Source organism: Scomber scombrus, chromosome 6 (assembly GCF_963691925.1).
Source record: "Scomber scombrus chromosome 6, fScoSco1.1, whole genome shotgun sequence".
Classification (NCBI taxonomy): Eukaryota; Metazoa; Chordata; class Actinopteri; order Scombriformes; family Scombridae; genus Scomber; species Scomber scombrus.
The window spans coordinates 28,440,631-28,454,850 of NC_084975.1; the positions used below are offsets into that span (position 1 = coordinate 28,440,631).

General features: G+C 40.2%; 1 protein-coding gene across 2 annotated transcripts in view; it reads left to right on the forward strand.

Annotated features, from left to right (window-relative positions):
• Nucleotides 1-14,220, forward strand: part of jph3b (junctophilin 3b) — a 44,428-nt gene that overhangs the window by 16,864 nt on the left and 13,344 nt on the right. The gene's annotated exons all lie outside the window — the stretch shown is intronic.

The window sequence follows — 14,220 nt, forward strand, 5'->3', positions numbered from 1 at the left end:
AAAAGGCTACAGCAATTGAGACAGATTTTCCTTTGAAAGCTGTGTTAAGGTTTATATCATTAAAGTTCTTGTGACCTTTTTTTGACTCATTTTTCATAAATAATGAGTCTATTTAAAACATACTGTGACATATTATTTGCGAAAATCTGCATATTTCTCTAAATCCATCTTCATCTTATAGCCCAGACCCCCCTGTGTGCTCCAGTAGGCAATTTCAGAAGCTATTTACATAAAATCTACATTATTAATGACCACCTCTTCTAATTGGTTGAGGTGTGGGCCCCACCTTTACCTGCAGCTAGTTGAAATATGAACTAATGAATAATGAAAGTTCCCTTACGCTGCATCTTCAACTGAAGTATTGGCTGTGGCTGGAGACGTACGACAGAATGTAGTGGTCTATGAACCAGAGTCTAATTCTGAATGGGAAAGAACCTGATGTTGCACAGTTGTGGCATCAGATTAGTAAGATTATGTCTACATTTCATCATTTTTTCAAACACTTTTGCACAGATATATTGTATTTCTTTAGCAACGCAACAGAAAGAAACAATCTTTACGAGCGCACTAGTTTTAAAACTTGATCTAAAGGTTAAAGATCAAAAAGTTGAAAATCCCGCAGTGTACTGAGTCTCGTTAAGCAGACAGTCAACTGTACAATGTGCAGAACACACACACACACACACAACCACTTGTCAATAATAGAGAAAAGATTGTCTCCAAAACTGACTTTCAGCCGTTCTTCATGTAAATTTCCATTTCCTTTTGAAGGCTGTAAAGACTTTTTAGCTGCTGAACAACCAGCAACACTCCCAGTGGCTTTTCTTTTCATCTGGCTGCAATGCAAAACTGGGGTGGGCTCATGCTAAAGCTTCAAGCATATTTGATTTGACTGTTGGGTGTGACGTAGTAATGCGTAGTAATGAGGGCTAATCCATCCCAAAGCAAAATTGTTTTCCACCATACAAGACCTTTTAAGATATCAGTCCTAATTGATTTGGTACCCTTGGTTACCATGGTAACAGCAAGAGCAGTTTGATAATAATGTACAGCAAACCCCCCCCCTTGAGCAGCAACTCATATACTATAGATTGAATGCTTTTCCTGTGCAGCAGTGGCAGTAGGATGATCTGTTTGTATTAGCAGTCACATAATAGAGCTCTTTTACAGTGAAAAGAGAGCACACAGAAAACCGTGAGGGTGTTACCAGTAAGACAAAATTGAGCTGGATTACATGTTGCATATTTTTACTGTGACTCCCTCATTTTTAGGCGGTTAACCTAAAACCAGCCTGGGAATTACTGACTGTAAACACATTACATGGCTGTTGCAGAAAAAAAACATGACGACAATAAATTGATGATTTCATGAAAAGCTTAAAGATTGTTACTTTTTACATAGCTTAGAACAAATTTAGCCCCGATTTTTATATCCTTTGTAGGACTGCTTTTATTATTACATGTTCACCAGTTCAGGCCACCACCCCTTCTAACAACAAATATATTGAATTAGTCAGTCACTCAGTGGCTTAACCGCAAGTTCTTTTCAGTACATTGATGTCTTGTCTTCTGCTCTCAAAGAACACAGACAAACTACTTGTTGATATATGAAGACATTTCTTTAATAGCTAAACATCTGCATAATACATGATAAAGACAATAATAGAGCAAATGAACAAAAAACTTATCAAAAAAATGATAAACCTTAACTCAGTGGTCCATAAGGAAGTGAAATATGTGACTTAAAGTCATAACAATTCATAATATATTTCCTCGGCTGCCTGCTTGAGGAAGTTATCAGACCTGTCAAGTTGATCTATTGTTGCAGCTAGCTCATGATCACATTCTCGGAAGGATTGTTCTAGCCATTCGCATCTTTCTTTCAACTCAGCTTTCCCTTCTTCTTCTTCTCCTGGATGCACACTAGCACACTTATCTGGTGCATTACACTGAGCTTCCTGTTCATCAATGCACACTTCTGCTCTGGTTAGAGCCTGTTCAAGTCGCTGTGGAAGGGTTTTTCGCTCGCTTCTTGTAATCGTGCAGCTTCTCTTTTGTGAGCCTTTAGATTAGCTCTGACATTACTGCTTCAAAGTCAGAAGGGTCAGCATCCTGGCTTTGAGTTGCAATACCAGACTCCAATCTTCAGTCATATTACCCCATTCTGTTTCCAGGTTCTCAAAAGGGTCTCCTCGACTTGGGGGCAAAGACGTAGCTGGACACGCTATGTCTGATATAGTTTGATTAGGTTTATAGGTAGTTTAATTAATGAATTTGACTTGATAGATATGCGATTCTCAATTTATTCTTTGACCTACTGTTGTATTAGTGTGAGAACTAAGATGTATTCTAGTCAAACAACAGCATGAGTTGCTTGTTGTTTAATGAAGTCAATTAGCAAGCAAATGGTTTGATCTTTTACTAAGAACAGGGAAGATTATTCCCCCACTGTGATGGATACTAAAGAAGATAGTCTTGAAACTGCAGTTGCAGCAGTACAGCCCTGTGACATCCTGTCTCACAATCAAGCCACAGCAATGCAGACTGAGAAAACACAGGCGTAAAAAAAACGTTCACACAAAGGAGGAGAATCAGGAAGAAGTGGAAATTTGGCGAGCTTTGCAGTAAACTTGGGGTAAATAGCTTAATCGTGTTTAACTAGTGTGGTACTGTTCGTGTGGTTCGATTCAACACGAACTCTTATCGCAAAGGTGTATTGCTGTTATGCCTACTTGATTAAGAGTTGTTGTAGTGCTGAAATCATCTCAGCAGGTCCAGGGTGGTTGTGCCATGTTTAGCTCACTGGTGTGGCCTAGTTGCGGGTACAGGCCTGTTAGCTGCAGGGCTGCCGAGAGGGTGTTTCCCCCTAGTGAGGTTCCGGCTGATCTTGTTTCAAAGCTGTGATATGAAAGATGTCTTCACTACCGGTTAAGCTACAAGGTGATGCCAGGTACAGCAAGTCATCAAGCAGATGGGCTCGACATCAGGTGTAAGTCCCTGTTCTCTCAGGCAATCAGGCTTGGCAAAGGTCCCAACCATTGCGTCGTTGTCTCTGGGTTTCGGAGCCATGTGGGCTGGCGTTGATTTCAGGCTTTTTGGCTTTTTGGTTAGGGTTAGACTTGGCTGGAATATGAGATATACCAATGTTCAGTCAAATAAGGAATGCATTTCTCAGATTGTATTGCAGTCTCTGTAGATAAGCTAAGTAAATGTGTAGTTATCTTGTATTGATTTCAGTCGGAATGACCCAATTGTCATTTAAATGCTTTTAATCCAGTTGTTAATTTAGTTTATATCACAATACTGTCTCTCACAAAGGTTTTTGAAAGCGCCAGTGTTGATCTGGATTGAAAAAGTCAGTTCATCTATTGGGTGGAATTAAAGAAAAGAAAACCGAATGTCCTACACCTGTAACATCTTGGCCATGTTTTTCTTTTAAAGGATGAAGTGAAAATCTGAATCATTTTGATGGCACTTTGATTATAGCGTTAGAAGACCCTGACATTTTGTAAAATCATTGCTTTCTTCCAAAGCATCTTTCTTTGTATCATACAAATGTCCACCGATGCATCCGTGTGCCTGAATCATTGAGAAAGTTGGCTCCGTGTGTACACTTGTGGGTGGCTCCATTTCACTTTATAATTGAGTTTAATGACAGATTAGGACCAGGATTGAGGTTAAGGTGAGAGTGGCGTTAAGGAGGTTATGGTACAAGTGAAACGGCAAGCGAAGCGAGACCGTCTGGAGCTGTTAAGGCTTTGATGACACCTTTCTGCTGAATCGAAATGAGAGTCTGCTCTCACAGTAACCCTGCTCATTGAACTAAAACAGTTAACACAGTTGGGGTTATGATGTTAATGGGCGTGCCCTGACCTTCTTTACAGAAGCCAGAAACTTTTGGACAGGCATATAAAGCAATGATTTTTGTTTTTCAGCCCAGGACTCAAAGAAAAAATTAATTAGCTGTCTTGGGACCTGTAGTCATGGATACGCATTAATACCCTTGTCATGTGGGGACCGATCAGAAGTAGGCCTATGACCCATTTTGGTCCCAACTTTGTTGTTTCAAGGAACCGGGTGATAGGGCTGTGGTTACAGTAGTTCTCTCGCTGTCAGACCTGTTTTTTTAGGTTTTTTTTAAACTTCATTTCTGAAATGACAACTATCAAGGTGAACATGCTGCATAACCTTACACCACCGAGATCATTTAGGGGATACAAACTGAGCTAGGCAATTTGGCTACCAGCTTCATGGGAATCCCATTCCACAGTTTGCTGACAGTTTGTACCAGCCAGTTCTGAAAAATAATACAGAAGGTCACAGGTAAAATGTCTATCACAGTTCCCCAATGGTGTGAAGCAGTATTTTCTATATACCTTACCTTGAGTATCTAAAGTCACTCTGACTAGAATCTCCTCTGACTTGCATTCCTAAAAGGTTTGATTATAACTATATTGTTAAATGTCAATTGCTTGCGAAGCATTTTTCGGCTGGAAATAGGAGGAAAGATTTTTTTTTTCACTTGCTTGACCCGAAGCTTCAAATTTAACCTACTTTTTTTACATCTTCAATTTATATATCATGCTACATGCTACGTTCACCTTGCAGCTGAAATGATTTTTTTCTTTTTAATTGTTATAAAATCACAACTTGCTGCAGGCAAGCTACATATGCTACATGCTGAACTTTAGAAGTTGGAGTTGTAGTCTTTATGTGAAACCATAGAAGTATAAATGGCTGCAGATTAAAAGTAGACTCAGAGGGTTAGTGGGTTAGGTTTACTATCTGATCAGCAGTTGACCTTGGAATTGATCAATAATGTAATAATGTGTTGCACACTGGCATTATGTTCAATAATTGCCTTATGTACAGTACAGTAAATGTGTATTCTGTGCATGTGTGGTTGGGGAAGTTTGAATCTTTGCGCTTGTATGAGTGGATCACCTGTTTTCCGCAAGTGTCACGGCTCAGGTTGCCAGCTTTTCAAAATGAATATAGAGGGACAAAAACGTGTGAGGTAGAAAAAAGGGAAAAACAGATGGAGAGAGTATGAAGTGGGAGTAAGAGAGAAAAGGATGGTAAGAGAAAAAAGATAAAGAGAGAGAGAGACATAGAGAGAGAGATTTCCGCATTATGCCAACAATGTTGGCAGGCAGCCTGAGAGAGCAGAGGCTGGACCAGAAGCTCACACACACACACACACACACACACACACACACACACACACACACACACACACACACACACACACACACACACACACACACAAACCTTCTCTTCCTTATTATGCTTATAAGCTTACTTGCGAACTTTGTGGAAGCAGCCGCTGAACATGCCTGTGTTTGAAGAGTGTGCATGCAAGAGGACACATGAGCTGAATCAGTTAAGATCCAATCCTATTAGTCCTGATGACAGTCTTCTGCTGAGGGCAGTATGATCACAGGTCGCTACAGCTGCTCACCTAACTCATCCCATACTGCTGATAAGACATGCAGACAGAAAGAAACAAGAGAAACAAGTGGAAAGACACGCAAAGATTAGACTCGCTACAGTTTGAAGTCTAACACATATAAGATTAATTAACCTGCAATGGACAGAGACACCACTAAGTTAAGCCTCTTACATAGCCTGGAAACCCCTCATTATTGCGGAACCAAAACTTTGTCCCATATAAAGTCTTGTGTTAACAGTAACAGCGTGTGCTCATGCAGCATGGATGAAGTACCCAGTGTCGTTGCTAATGCAGTCTATAGTAAATACAAGTAAAAAGTCTTTGTCCTGCTTGGTTAACACATCCTGCTATAAAAAGGCTGTTCAGCTTTAACAACTAGCTCACTTTGTGTTGCTGTAGCAGCTGTTTCTATGGTGAAGATGTTCAAGACCCCTGATGCCAATTTATCAGTGCAATGATACAGGTTAGTCTGTTATTACCATTATTTCCATTCTTCATGACCAATCACTAAACCAGGAAGCCTGCCTGGAAGCTGCTTAATCAACATAAAATAATGACACATCTTTCACTCAACTATGTATTTAATATAACATATATTCTATAGTTAATATAATGTGTGATAATTAGGTTGTGTCACAATGATGAGTCCATACCATGGAAAAGTGAACGGTGCGTAATATAATAATAACACAAGTGACCTAATGAATCTCCTCTGTGCATTATGTGTTTTGGATGAATAAATATTGTATTATGGTGCTGCTGTGTAAATAATGGCTGATGATTGTCAGACTGATGTAGAATAAAGCTTCTGGTGCTCATTTGAATACATTTGGCACAGAATTAGTAGCTTAGTTACCCTCTAAAACTCTAAAACCCAAGACTAATATAATTGTGTAACTAGCTATGTTTAAATTAAACTTTAATCCTTTGGAGGAAATTCATTTAGTAAACAAGTGTATCAACAAAGCCAGTAGGCATACATTAATATATGAATACAGTACAGCGGATGATGTGAGTGGTGAGCCTATGAGTAAAAAACTGCTTCTCAGTTACTGTAAATGAAGGCAGGAACAGGTTCAGGTACAACAATGTTTCTTTGGACCACATCTCAAATGTGTGGCAGCGGCAGATAAACATAACACAGGCTGACCCAGTCCAGTCCCACCCATTCAGGTGACACACGATTATTCTGAATGTTGTTTCTGGTATTAGCATGCCTCTGCCTACAGGAAGAGACAAATGAAAATTTAGGAGTGACGTCCAATCTGTCTTTTATATATCAAGGCAGCTTTACTCATCATACACCAGCTGGGACAGGCTGTCAGAGAATTTCTTATTTTAAAAAAAAAATGTTTTAAAGCATCTCGGCAAAGTCACGTATCCTGTTGTGAAAGGTTTCAAAATGGACATGAAATCATTGTAGTTGAACATGAATTCATGTGTATTCTGGCAGTCATTTGTCTTGCCTTGTGTAACAACATCAGTACATACAATACATAAAGAGATGATTTATCCTCATGTACTAATTGAGTAAGTAGGCAGTGATGTAGTATACTGTCAAAAGGTGGATAAACACCTGCTGGTGGTTGTTGCAAGGTATTACAAACAACCGCAGCGTTCAGCACGCTTTTTCGGAAAAGAAATTGATGATTTTATAATATGAGACACTATTCACCCATCACACCACTTTGACACTATACATATCTGTCTATAATCCTCATCAAAGTTGTGGATACTTCCCCTAGAGACACATTTTGCATTTTGTGGTCCATTCTGTTGCGTGGGCAAGCAAACATGTCATAGACCTTCATTTCAACTCAAAAGAACAGCTGCGGTTTTTTTTCTGGGCAATGTTTTTTTATAGTAGATCCTCTTGACAAGATCTGAGAGACAAACTTTTTTGTATGTTCACTGACCTTGTTAGAACTGATCACAGGAATAATAAATGTGAACTATATCTCAGCGGGAGTACGTACAGAATCACTTCCAAGAGTAAACTTGCACTTTTTTTTGTAATGTGTTTTTCAGTCTGAGTTACAGTGCTGCCCACCAGAAAGTCTTCTTTCATGCCGGGCAGAGTGCTACAATAATTCATAACCAAAGACTTGTACTTCAGAAGGCTGGGTTGCATTTTACACAAATAAATAAAGCAGACAGGCACCAGCAGGCAGAGAGAAAGGTTCTGACTAACTTTATTTCCTCGGATTAATAAATGATCTGTATTTTGAGGAAACTATTTTGTATCATCTCTAGGCTACGTCTCAGTAGGCTGTACAGACATTGAAGTGTTTTAACTTAATCTTGGAACAAACTTTTGTGTTTACTGTGTTGTGCGTTTAACTCGACATATGTAGATACATAAAAGAGATATTGTTGTGTTAAACTACAACAGCTTTTCTAATAAAACCTGTACCAAGTCAGACATATTGCTAACTAGCTGGCTAACAGCTAACAGGGAGTAAGCTGGCTAGCTGTTTTGGTGGAGGCTAGCGGTTTTCCCCCTTTCTTCCTGTGTTTGCGCTAAGCTAGGCTAAGCTATGCTATCTTACACCTGTTTTGGGATACAGAAAGATGAATATGATATAGACCTTTTCATAATAAGACCACACACACAGGAAAATTGGTTAAAATGACTAAATACTTTACTTTAGATGTGGTACTTGTAGCATTAAACTGTATATAATACTGTATATAACTGTATTTAATTATAGTTCTCACAACATTTGAATTTCTAAAGTTTACAATCCACATCTCCTATAAAGCCTCAGGTCAGATGGTGATGTTTTTGTTTACAGTATACTAACACCTTCAGATTAATATGCCAGCGTTTTATTAATGTTAGGACGCTTTACCTGGCTTCTGTTATCTGTTCGTTTACAAGACTGCCTGTTGTCTTTTTCTGTTTGCCTCTCTGTCAATCTGTTAGTTTACACATCTGTCTCTCCGCCGTATCTCTCTTGGTGTCTGTCTACGATCCACTGGCTGTCTCTCTCTGTCTCATTTTGTGGCAATCATTGCCCGTGACCGTCTGTCTGTGGGCATTTTCTCTGTCATTGTTTCATTTTCTATCCTTTTCAATATTTATTTAAACTATGTGTGTGGTGCAGTGATTTAAGTGTCCTTTAAATCCTTTTAGTTTAAATGCACATTTAAAAGTTCTGTCGGTCTGGACTGAACAACATGAGTTACGATTTCGACCCACAGGCAGATCTGTAGGCATAAGACATTTAAAGGAAGTTAAAACACGCAGTCAGAGTGTGTAAACTTCAGCTCTTGTACAGTATGCTGAGGATGATATTTAGAGGGCAGTAGCTCATGCACAAGGGGGGACTTGAATTATTTTTGGGGAGGGACAGAGTGTCCTTGTTTAAAGTAGGGTGCCACTTTATGCATGCTTAAAGCAGATAAAACCAGATCTCAATACAAAAAGTGCTTGAATGAGCCGATTTCATGTCAGAGCAGCACAGAAAAGAAAAATCTGTGACTCTGCGATGAGGTTAGATAAAGCTCACGGCGTGCCTTTTTCGTTACATGAGACTTTTATATTTTTGTCGTTGACTTATCAATTCTGCATTTGATGGTATAGTCAGATTAATGTTTATCTCTCTAGTATTAGCTGTAAGCGCCTGCCTTTAAACATATTCGTTGTTCTGTTTAATTTGTGCCAGACTTAAGATGGATAGCATGTTTCCCGATGTCTGAGATGAGGTGTGTAAAGTGTTAACGTGCAGATTTAACTAATTCAATAAGTAACTAAGTGGCAACAGTCTGGTCTATGATGCAGGTTTTCTAGGATATCCAACTTACAACATATTACCAACCTAAGTGTACATACAGCAGTAGCGTGGCCTGCACACACTAGCTTTAACTCTCTGATACACACACACACACACACACACACACACACAGATATATCTAACCCAGATTCCGACAGCAGCATAGCCCAGGACAGGACAGCCTTTCTCTCTTTCTCTCTCTGTGTCCCAGAACAGATCAGCAGGGTATTTCCTTGTGGAACACCAGGAGAAACCCTGAGAGGTGAAACAGTCACAGGATAATTGCTGCAGAAGTTCTTTCATGGAGCTAACTGAAAGCACTGTGGAAAACTGGCTCAAAGACAATGGGGCTCTTTGTTCAACTTTCCTGAAGTATGTGTGTTTCTAAAAATGACCACACACTGGTTTTAAATGTTTATTCAACTCCTAATATTTAATATGCATATCAAGAGCCAGGAGGGGTCAAAGGTCAGGTTTGGCTCCAGAGCACGATCCTGGATCTGATAGGGACTCGGTGTCTTCCACAAAGGCATGTCAGCTGTCCACATACATCATGTTATAGTAAATCCTGGATTTGTTTGTGTGTGTGTGTGTGTGTGTGTGTGTGTGTGTGTGTGTGTGTGTGTGTGTGTGTGTGTGTGTGTGTGTGTGTGTGTTTGTGTGTGTGTGTGTGAGCCCTGATCACTGTTGTCACATGTGCTGATGTAACTAATGTGGCATCAGGCTACCTGTGATTAGTTAGTACCACATAAACACACCAGTGACTCACTGTGCTTTGTGGACAGAGCCATTCACTGCAATCCATGACCTGGTTTCATCAGCGAGCCTGAAGCCCAACACACACTCTCTTTCTCTCGCACGTAAATGCGCGCACACACACACACACACACACACACACACACACTAACACACCGTTAGCCGCAATGCAAACCGGAAAGCTCTGCTGGATATTCAGGTATGAATCATCCTCATCATCATCAGCTGGTTCAGAGTAATGACAGAGATGATGGAGGAGCTTAGTGCATGAATCCCGGATTAGATTTTCTCCCACTGTCTCTCTCTCTTCACTTCACCTCAGTGTCTTTGTATTGCTCTGCGTGTATCTCTTAGTTCTCTTTTGTCTCCCCTGTCCTCCTTTTATCCCTCTTGTCCTTTTAGCCTTGGTATCCCTGCATCCTCTTGAGATGCTACATGTAGTATTATTAACATCAACATAGAGCGCCAAAGTGCTGTGGCCACGTCTTTCATCTGTCTTTCTGCAAAAATGAAGAGTGTTCACTAGGTTTACTGTCCATAAACCTCAAGAACACACAATTGTTACAACACTTGCTGCTAGAATAACCTTTGCAATTTTTTCAAAGTTCAATAACAGTTATTTTGTGAGCTTTCAGAGAACTGCTTGATTCTTAAGTCCTTTTTCCAACTGTCCAGCTATAGTCTCTGCTCTCTGAAGACTTCTACAAGTTTTCTCTTTTACTGTGAAACTAATACTATATTAAGCATCCTTCGTTCTCTTTAGAGCAAATAACGTTTTAACACACTTTTATTTACAGTACTACGCTAAAAAACATTTCTACACCACAACTACACTGCAGTACTAAAACAACTGCTCCTTTATTTTCATGTCTTCCACAAGGATCTGAGTGGCTATTGCCTCAGAATTGAGAGTGGTAAATCAAATCTGCCTGTTGTTGCCATGCAAGTTCGGTGTATAGCAACAGTAATTCAGTAGACCATGACTTATTGTAAGTGTCAGCTACTATAAACATAAAATTAGAGCTGGGCCATGAGGTTGGACTTGGTCGGTCAGTCCACCATTTGGGTCAATAGTTGTCGAAATGTCTCAACAGCAGACATTCATGTACCCCAGATTAAGGATCCTACTGACTTTGGTGATCCCCTGACCCCTCCTCTATTGCCACTATGACATTGCCATTTTTGCTTTTTAAGTGAAACTATTGGATAACTTGGCATGAAATGTGTTACATATATCCATGGTGTCAGGAAAATGAATCCCAATGACTTTGGTGACCCCTTGACTTTTGACCTTTGCAATAAACTGTGTTCCACTGTTCCACTTTACGTCATACAAAACTCTTTAAATGTGCCAAATGGTTCCACGTCTTTAACTCTAATTTGTTTGGAAATGTTTATGTGGGTAACATGATGTTTAAATTGATAACAGAGTCATATTATCTTGGTAAAATACCTCTGGAAGTTGCAGTAGCACCACATTTTTCTTGAACCCCGTCTGTTCCAATCATAAAGAAAACACTGCTGCTTGTCCTCCCTCCCCTCCTCAAGCTTTAATGTAGCGGTTGTCAGTCTTTCAGGCACTGCTGTAATTAAGCTGTCTCACAATTAATCTGGTAATGATTTATTGATGTTGAGTATGTAACACCTTTCAACTCCATCTTCTTTCTTCCATTCGAGTCTCTCGCTGTGTATGTCATTCCATGTGACACCGTCGGCCTCTTTACCTCTCCTTTGTCACCTACTCTCCTCCCTCCCTCCCTCATTCCTCATCACCCCACTCGATCTCTCTTTCTTTTCCTCCATTCTTGCCTTCCATCTGCAACTCTTTGTCTTTTTTTTTCTTCTTCTTTTGGACAGGATGTTGTGTTGTATAATCAAGCTTCCTTTGAAAAGGCAGCTCTTTTCTCTCCAGGCAGTTGATTCATCCAGAAAACAGGTTGTTCCCGGGGAAGACAGGAGTGGGACAGGAAGTTATAGAGAAACAGATGAAAAAGAAAAACTGAGAGAGAATATGAAGGGAGTTTTCTTGTATGTCGTGGTGCAAGCACCAAGGTGAGAGAAGATATAGCAACAGTGTGTTTGCATGAGAAGCAGTTTATTTCATAACCTTGCGAATAGCGAGATTGCCTGTTGTCTACATGTGATTATATCACGTGAAGCTTCTTCTTCTCTCTCCTTACACCTCACCTCCCACACAACCAACGGGCATGCACTCACACGCACGGCGGTGTTGAGTATACTGTGGGCCTGGCATAGCAGCTCTGGCAGAGAGTGCAGAGAGGGGCAAAGAGAAACCGAGAGGCAGAGAGGAAAAAATCAATAGCCATCGACATGCAACACTGCATCAAGACTGTTACTGCCCAGAGAGAGAGAGAGAGAGAGAGAGAGAGAGAGAGAGAGAGAGAGGGAGGAAGGGAGAAGGAGAGCGAGGCAGGGATGGCGAGGCTATTGTACCAAGCTCTTCTAAAGACACAGAAAGATAGGTGAATGGAAAGAGATAGACCAATGTGAGAAGAGGGGTTGTAATTGAGATCTATTTGATATAACCGCAGGGAATGAAAGAAAAGAAGAGAGGGCAGGACAAGAAAAAAGATGAAAAGGGGGACCGTGATTAAGAAGGTATGGCCAATTAGGGAGAGGCAGAAAGGAAAAAATTGAGAGAAATCAAAGAAAGAGCGAGAGAGAGATATGAAAATGAGACTGCACTTAGAGAAGATGAAGGAGATGTGAAAAGCGCGACAGGCTCCGGCAGTGACATGAATTGTTTAGCGATAGTAAACACATCTTCAAGCAAAAGATTACATCTCCTGTAAACAGCTGAATATATACTGACTCATCATACTCTGTGATAACTGTCCTCCCATAGATACTGTGTGAGGTACAGTATCATGTAATGTGTTGGTGTATACATGCTTGTTTGTGGTCTTGGTGTGTGTGTGTGTGTGTGTGTGTGTGTGTGTGTGTGTGTGTGTGTGTGTGTGTGTGTGTGTATGTGTGTGTCTCACCCTCTGGCTCAGGTGTCTGAGATGCCAGATAATGTGATTTGTCAGCCATAACAAGACACAATAGAAAAGATCACTCAGATACAGTACGGATGAAGCGGTGTTGTGTTCTTTTAATAATGACATCTGAGAGTAAATGCTGGGTATGTGTTCAACTGTGATGTGGTTGTATGTAGAATTTTTTGTTCATACTGGACAGTTTGTGTTTATTCACCCCAAGCAGCCGATGGACCAACTGTATGTTAGCTGTCAGCTACCTAGCAACAGACCTACCATCTGTGTCTGTGTCTGTGTGTTTGTGTTCACTTCAATTCCTGAACTCAGACACTCAGTTCTTCCGTTTATTTCCCACAAGACCTGTCACGATAACTTCTGTTGGGCGATGTATTGTCTCAGAAATAATCGCGATAAACGATATTATTGTCATTTGAAGATCATTTCATACCAATGGAGGACACTGCTTGCTTAGCCGATGTGACATGAATAGCCTCTTAGCTGCTAATGTGAAGTGTGGCAATAAAAAAAAAGAAAAAAGATCGAGGTCATGTCCATGTATCATACGATAAGTCCATATATAGATATGATGATGTCAATAATTACGTTATTGTACGATAATCCGATAATGTAATTATTCTGACAGGCTTATTTCCCAACAGTCTGTCTCCTTTTTTCCTCTCTTCTCTCTCGAAACACTTTCAACCACTACCTAGCAACATTCATGGAAATTAGCGACAGCAAATGCAACAAGTGTGGACGAGATCAATGAAGCTGCACAAGTTGTAAGTCAACTTATAGAAATATAAATCAATGTATTTCTTCTATGTCACTTGCTATCAATGAGTTTGGGCAGAGCAAAACAAAATAACCACCACCTCCCAACAAGAACTTAACTAACATGAATGTCTGGTTGAATGAATGAATGAAATAAAATGACAATTCAGTCTGAAAATCAGGCTACAATGTCATTAATATGGTTAAATTTCACACTGGAATGCCTATGTCATGAAAACGCATATCAACACTATGCTTTACGTTACCATGCAACTCAAGCATTGAATAATCTGCATCTCTTGGTCCTGTGACGTTCGGCACACAACAAAACTGGACATCACAGCTGACATCTGGTGCAGTGTGGGACAGACAGTCTGAGTCTCAGCTGGTCTGTCTCCCTCCTGCTCTGTGCGCTCACCCAAACTGTGCTCCAATACAGCTACACTGATGAGTTGAACTCTTCT